The sequence below is a fragment of the Populus trichocarpa genome, chromosome 11 (genome assembly GCF_000002775.5).
Source record: "Populus trichocarpa isolate Nisqually-1 chromosome 11, P.trichocarpa_v4.1, whole genome shotgun sequence".
NCBI classification, from domain to species: domain Eukaryota; kingdom Viridiplantae; phylum Streptophyta; class Magnoliopsida; order Malpighiales; family Salicaceae; genus Populus; species Populus trichocarpa.
Window position 1 is genome coordinate 9,162,141 of NC_037295.2, and position 7,639 is coordinate 9,169,779.

The 7,639-nt window shown below is 32.5% G+C and overlaps 1 pseudogene; it reads right to left on the reverse strand.

Annotated features, from left to right (window-relative positions):
- Positions 1 to 233: 233 nt before the first annotated feature.
- Positions 234 to 7,639, reverse strand: LOC127904014 (katanin p80 WD40 repeat-containing subunit B1 homolog KTN80.3-like; annotated as a pseudogene).

The following is a 7,639-nucleotide window of genomic DNA, read 5'->3' on the forward strand; positions in this document are numbered from 1 at the left end:
TGTGATATTGATGTAAGGATTAAATAAGGATAAAACAATTGTCAAGGTTAGAGGATCCACTAATGATATTTCAAATAAGTATAATATAAAATCTTTAAATATATCTTAGCCTTCAACTTGTTCATCTTAATTACCTTTTAATCTAACTATAATTACTTTCTTTATAACACAAGTTAATTAACTAAAATCTAGGTTAAATAGCTGTGTCACAATAAAGTTACAGCATATTAACCTTAACAATCCCTCATATTTCGTTCAGCAGTTGATATTCCGTGAATTCCCTTTAACTACAGGAGTAATATTCCTATCCATAAACTGATCAGTTCTGTAGCCTTGCAACCTGTTGTCTAAGACTGGATAGAGGTAGTAGGCTGGTCCATGTCCTCTTGGCTATTTGAAAATTTCCGGAAATCAGTTGTCTTCGACTGCAAAGAAAATGGCATTGTCCTAGCAGCAATACCAATTGCTTTTCTGGAGACAGCTACTTGCTCCGACATGGAGTTAGTTCTGGGGACAATTACAGGTATGACATCTGCCTTGTTCAAGACTGGAACATTAGCAGCTGAAAGGACCTTCGTAGAACTCCTCTTTGAGGCTGCTGCGCCGGGAACTGTTATAGGACCGGTCATAGTCGTCTTCAACCCAGTACTTAAGTTCACTCTTTGAGGAGCACCAGATACACTTCCTGTGGAAGGCAAAATCTTTGATTCTTTATAGGACTCTTTCCCAGGATCTGAATTTTGAGAAACTGACAACCTTCCAAGAGATTTTGTTTCCTTTACTAAAACGTTAGAATATTGTGAAACATATAACCTTCCCATGCTAGTCTTTGCGTTGTTCTCAAGCAGGACTGATTGGTTCCCAATTGCACCAGATTTAGATTCTGAATGACTGTTGAATCAGTTAACATTTCCAATTGCATACGGTTTAATACGCGAGATATCTACTACCCACACTCCTACACAGCTCTGATTGTATGAGCATCCAAGAAGGTTTCCTTCGTGAAAATTGAGATCTGACAACCTGGATCATCCCACATCCACAGCATCATGGCATCTTATTGGTTCCCATGAGAATTCAAACTTTCATGCAATCCACCTAGTATAGTCCTCCCATCAGGATTAAAGGTCAAAGAACACTCCAGTTGTCTCCAGCCCAGCAGAACCTATTAGCTCAAAGGTTTCAAGGTCCCAAATTTTTACACTCCTGTCAGCAGAACCTGCTGCAATAAGAAACTCAAGGGGATGAAAATCTATGCACTCAATCTGGCCCTCATGGTACTTGAATAGATTTCCAGCAATCAAACCCCACAGCTTTACTGTATTGTCCTCTCCACCAGATACAACCCAACGACCATCTAGGGTAAATCTGATTTCATTCACTCCTCGAGTGTGGCCCTTGTAAGTGTGAATTATTGGGTTACTGAAGGTTATACACGCAGCAAAAGTAATATAACAAAATTATTCGGGAGTCTTTAGGATCTCGTTAAACAGATCTAGAGTTGTTTAGGGATTTATTACCTGAAAATCTGATATTATTTAGTTTTGAATAATTCTTTAAAGGTTGGATTGTCGTAAACCACAAGTCGTCCAATTATTCGGCCTCCAATGATAATTCACATGAACCACTAATGAGAAATCTTCTAAATCTCAGTTTATATAGAAGAGAGGGAATGTTATGTCTGGAGTGCTGACTCTTTATTCTATGACTTACGTAGTTTTTCTATCCAATAGATAACCACTCTTTAAAATAAGAGACATAATTTACTATTTATAAGAAAATCTAAAAAACCTTATAAATTGACAAAATGTTAATTTGCTTCTTGAATAATATTCATATATTAATTCAGGACAATTTTAGAAATTAACTCAATCAAATCCTTACTTGATTTTTCTAGGTCTAGAAATATAATCTCTATATTAATTATATTATAGTCCTTAATTTTTAAAATATATTTTAATCAAGTTATACTTAATTGAATCATCTTAGTTTAATTTCTAACTAATGGTTATTAATGTGTGTGACTCATTAGGTTCCTAATAAGTTGACCAAAATATAAATGATAATTATAATTAAATAGAATTAAATAAATTAAATAATTTAATTTATTATCAATTCAACAATTGATTAATTTATATTTGAAGATTAGGTGCATCGTCTAGCAATGTGTCATAATCCCCTAAATATTAGAAAAATCATTAGTGGTTTGACTTAACCTTTCAATAACCAGTTTCTCAGTATAACTAATATCCTTTTATCAATAATGTTATGATTTAACATTAAAGCATGAAGTATGTCTATCATGTTAAATCATGTTTGTTCTCTACAAAATAATCATTGATCATTTGAATAAGATTTGAAACGCTTTGCAAATCTCATTCCATCTTGGGCAAGGATTTCTCAGTCAGTACTATTTGAGAACATATAGAATAATTTTTCTAATTCACATAGGGTGATGAATCCTCTCTTAATCACTCAAGTACCTTCATATAGTTCATGTTATATCCAATGTTTGCCCTTCTGTTACCTCGATTAAGATAACATGTAATCGGATCAAAGCTTAACATTTTCTATATAAGATAACTTATTGATCTCGAGCCTAAGGATCACTTACACAACTGTCACGTGAGCCTTTTCATAGATAAGTGATCTCTCTATATGGAATTCTCATCTAGATCAGTTCAGTGTACATATCTTATAACAAACACATACGTATTAGTTCTAGGTATCTCTTATATCTCAATTTATGAGAACAACTTCTTCCTTTTATAAAGAAAAGAACATAATATAGATCAGTCTCTACGACTCTAATAAATATCAAGTATTTAAGAGAGCATCGACTATGGACATTTTAATAATAATGTTTTGATGCAATAGGAATCTCATAATTATAAGAACTTTATAATTTTCTTTGCAAAGAATTTTTATCTCATAGACTTTATTTTTACTCTAGATTCATTAATCTAATATTATATAAATATTAAAGACAAATTAAACCTTTATTAATAATAAATATGTATTTACATGAATATAATAATGTCACATGTAAGTAACCGATTGGCTAAAAGGCATATTAAATTAACGTGAATATAGCCCTTCCTTCTGATATCGTATATCTTAAGATTTGTGTTCAGGGAACTAGATGCGAAGAACTCTCCAAAAGGGTGAAAGCCAACAGAAATGCAATTGGATCTATGGGCAATGAGTGTGTGAACAATGTTTTCCTCCTCTAAACCCCAAAGCTTAATTGTGTCACTCACAATTACAAGGGACTTCTTAAGAATCAAAGTTTACTGAATCAATCCCACTTGTATGTTCAGACAAACTCAGTATAGAATTGGGCTTAACAATAGCCTAAAGATTGACTTTATGATCTTGATGTGAACATCTTGATCATGTGGTCAAGCAACCCTCAATGAAGTAGATAACAACTTGGAAAGTCAAAAACTAGGTTTGATAAATCTTGACCTAGAGGTAACCATGTACCTAAAAACTAAAAGTATTGGAAAAAAACTTGGACCTAGAGATAACCTTGTATCTAAGAACCCTAAGTATGTGAATGACACCATGAAGCCAATTAATCTTCGATAAGTTAGTGTATGATCTTTATCCTTGCAGATAAAGGTTGTTTTGCCACAAGCAAACAAAAAAAAAAACTCACGTTTATTCTTCAACTTGTTGTTGAAAGTTGCAGCTAAAATAACATAATAAAGTCTCCTCTAACTAACCCTAAAAGACCTATTTTGGGTTGCAAGCTAATGGGCCTCAACTACTAATCAACTAACATAAGTCCAATAATGAAATAAACCCCTAAATAATGTCTAATAGGCCAAAACAAACCCAAATTAAAACTACTTATTCAAAAATAAATAAATAAATAAAATAGGATAATAAAAACAAAATCTTCGTGCCAAAATTCCTCCATGTAGCCTGAATCTCCAATTTTCACACGTTCTTGCGTATTTTTATTCCTGACTTCAAACATGTCGTTCTCTCACATCTGAATGTCTTACTAGGCCTACCATATATGGTTGGAGATCTTGAGATGTCTATTTTCTAGAACAACTTGAATCGTAGAAACATCCCACCTGTAGCTTTAGATATATCTCAAATAGTACATAAAGGTCTAGTTTGGCATATTTGACAAGATTTGTCTAGTAACTTCATCCATCTAAAATAATATGTTCCCGAACTTCATTTTACCGAAAAAATTACCAAAAATATGTTATAACAAACACATACGTATTAGTTCTAGGTATCTCTTATATCTCAATTTATGAGAACAACTTCTTCCTTTTATAAAGAAAAGAACATAATATAGATCAGTCTCTACGACTCTAATAAATATCAAGTATTTAAGAGAGCATCGACTATGGACATTTTAATAATAATGTTTTGATGCAATAGGAATCTCATAATTATAAGAACTTTATAATTTTCTTTGCAAAGAATTTTTATCTCATAGACTTTATTTTTACTCTAGATTCATTAATCTAATATTATATAAATATTAAAGACAAATTAAACCTTTATTAATAATAAATATGTATTTACATGAATATAATAATGTCACATGTAAGTAACCGATTGGCTAAAAGGCATATTAAATTAACGTGAATATAGCCCTTCCTTCTGATATCGTATATCTTAAGATTTGTGTTCAGGGAACCAGATGCGAAGAACTCTCCAAAAGGGTGAAAGCCAACAGAAATGCAATTGGATCTATGGGCAATGAGTGTGTGAACAATGTTTTCCTCCTCTAAACCCCAAAGCTTAATTGTGTCACTCACAATTACAAGGGACTTCTTAAGAATCAAAGTTTACTGAATCAATCCCACTTGTATGTTCAGACAAACTCAGTATAGAATTGGGCTTAACAATAGCCTAAAGATTGACTTTATGATCTTGATGTGAACATCTTGATCATGTGGTCAAGCAACCCTCAATGAAGTAGATAACAACTTGGAAAGTCAAAAACTAGGTTTGATAAATCTTGACCTAGAGGTAACCATGTACCTAAAAACTAAAAGTATTGGAAAAGAACTTGGACCTAGAGATAACCTTGTATCTAAGAACCCTAAGTATGTGAATGACACCATGAAGCCAATTAATCTTCGATAAGTTAGTGTATGATCTTTATCCTTGCAGATAAAGGTTGTTTTGCCACAAGCAAACAAAAAAAAAACTCACGTTTATTCTTCAACTTGTTGTTGAAAGTTGCAGCTAAAATAACATAATAAAGTCTCCTCTAACTAACCCTAATAGACCTATTTTGGGTTGCAAGCTAATGGGCCTCAACTACTAATCAACTAACATAAGTCCAATAATGAAATAAACCCCTAAATAATGTCTAATAGGCCAAAACAAACCCAAATTAAAACTACTTATTCAAAAATAAATAAATAAATAAAATAGGATAATAAAAACAAAATCTTCGTGCCAAAATTCCTCCATGTAGCCTGAATCTCCAATTTTCACACGTTCTTGCGTATTTTTATTCCTGACTTCAAACATGTCGTTCTCTCTCATCTGAATGACTTACTAGGCCTACCATATATGGTTGGAGATCTTGAGATGTCTATTTTCTAGAACAACTTGAATCGTAGAAACATCCCACCTGTAGCTTTAGATATATCTCAAATAGTACATAAAGGTCTAGTTTGGCATATTTGACAAGATTTGTCTAGTAACTTCATCCATCTAAAATAATATGTTCCCGAACTTCATTTTACCGAAAAAATTACCAAAAATATGTTATAACAAACACATACGTATTAGTTCTAGGTATCTCTTATATCTCAATTTATGAGAACAACTTCTTCCTTTTATAAAGAAAAGAACATAATATAGATCAGTCTCTACGACTCTAATAAATATCAAGTATTTAAGAGAGCATCGACTATGGACATTTTAATAATAATGTTTTGATGCAATAGGAATCTCATAATTATAAGAACTTTATAATTTTCTTTGCAAAGAATTTTTATCTCATAGACTTTATTTTTACTCTAGATTCATTAATCTAATATTATATAAATATTAAAGACAAATTAAACCTTTATTAATAATAAATATGTATTTACATGAATATAATAATGTCACATGTAAGTAACCGATTGGCTAAAAGGCATATTAAATTAACGTGAATATAGCCCTTCCTTCTGATATCGTATATCTTAAGATTTGTGTTCAGGGAACCAGATGCGAAGAACTCTCCAAAAGGGTGAAAGCCAACAGAAATGCAATTGGATCTATGGGCAATGAGTGTGTGAACAATGTTTTCCTCCTCTAAACCCCAAAGCTTAATTGTGTCACTCACAATTACAAGGGACTTCTTAAGAATCAAAGTTTACTGAATCAATCCCACTTGTATGTTCAGACAAACTCAGTATAGAATTGGGCTTAACAATAGCCTAAAGATTGACTTTATGATCTTGATGTGAACATCTTGATCATGTGGTCAAGCAACCCTCAATGAAGTAGATAACAACTTGGAAAGTCAAAAACTAGGTTTGATAAATCTTGACCTAGAGGTAACCATGTACCTAAAAACTAAAAGTATTGGAAAAGAACTTGGACCTAGAGATAACCTTGTATCTAAGAACCCTAAGTATGTGAATGACACCATGAAGCCAATTAATCTTCGATAAGTTAGTGTATGATCTTTATCCTTGCAGATAAAGGTTGTTTTGCCACAAGCAAACAAAAAAAAAACTCACGTTTATTCTTCAACTTGTTGTTGAAAGTTGCAGCTAAAATAACATAATAAAGTCTCCTCTAACTAACCCTAAAAGACCTATTTTGGGTTGCAAGCTAATGGGCCTCAACTACTAATCAACTAACATAAGTCCAATAATGAAATAAACCCCTAAATAATGTCTAATAGGCCAAAACAAACCCAAATTAAAACTACTTATTCAAAAATAAATAAATAAATAAAATAGGATAATAAAAACAAAATCTTCGTGCCAAAATTCCTCCATGTAGCCTGAATCTCCAATTTTCACACGTTCTTGCGTATTTTTATTCCTGACTTCAAACATGTCGTTCTCTCTCATCTGAATGACTTACTAGGCCTACCATATATGGTTGGAGATCTTGAGATGTCTATTTTCTAGAACAACTTGAATCGTAGAAACATCCCACCTGTAGCTTTAGATATATCTCAAATAGTACATAAAGGTCTAGTTTGGCATATTTGACAAGATTTGTCTAGTAACTTCATCCATCTAAAATAATATGTTCCCCAACTTCATTTTACCGAAAAAATTACCAAAAATATGTTTTGATGTGTCTAGTATCTCCCAGTAAAATTTCAGTGCGTTTCAATGTTCAAATTGAGAGATATGTCTAATCTCGCAAAACTGGTCACCAGAAATCTTAAGAAAAAATTCAGACCTGACTTGGTTCGTATCAGATATTTTCCTCTAGTCACAAGAACCCTGGATGATTTCCATCCAATCTTAAGGCAATTAGCACTCGAAGAATGTGCCACAAATCCCTGCAACATGGAGGCGTGTTTAGTAGTAATGGCATTAAAACTATAAAGAGAAAAATGAAAACCCTAATAATCGAGCAAATGCACTGCAACTCTTCTTTCTCCTTACATGTTCAACAGCACAATGTCTAGTTTCATCAT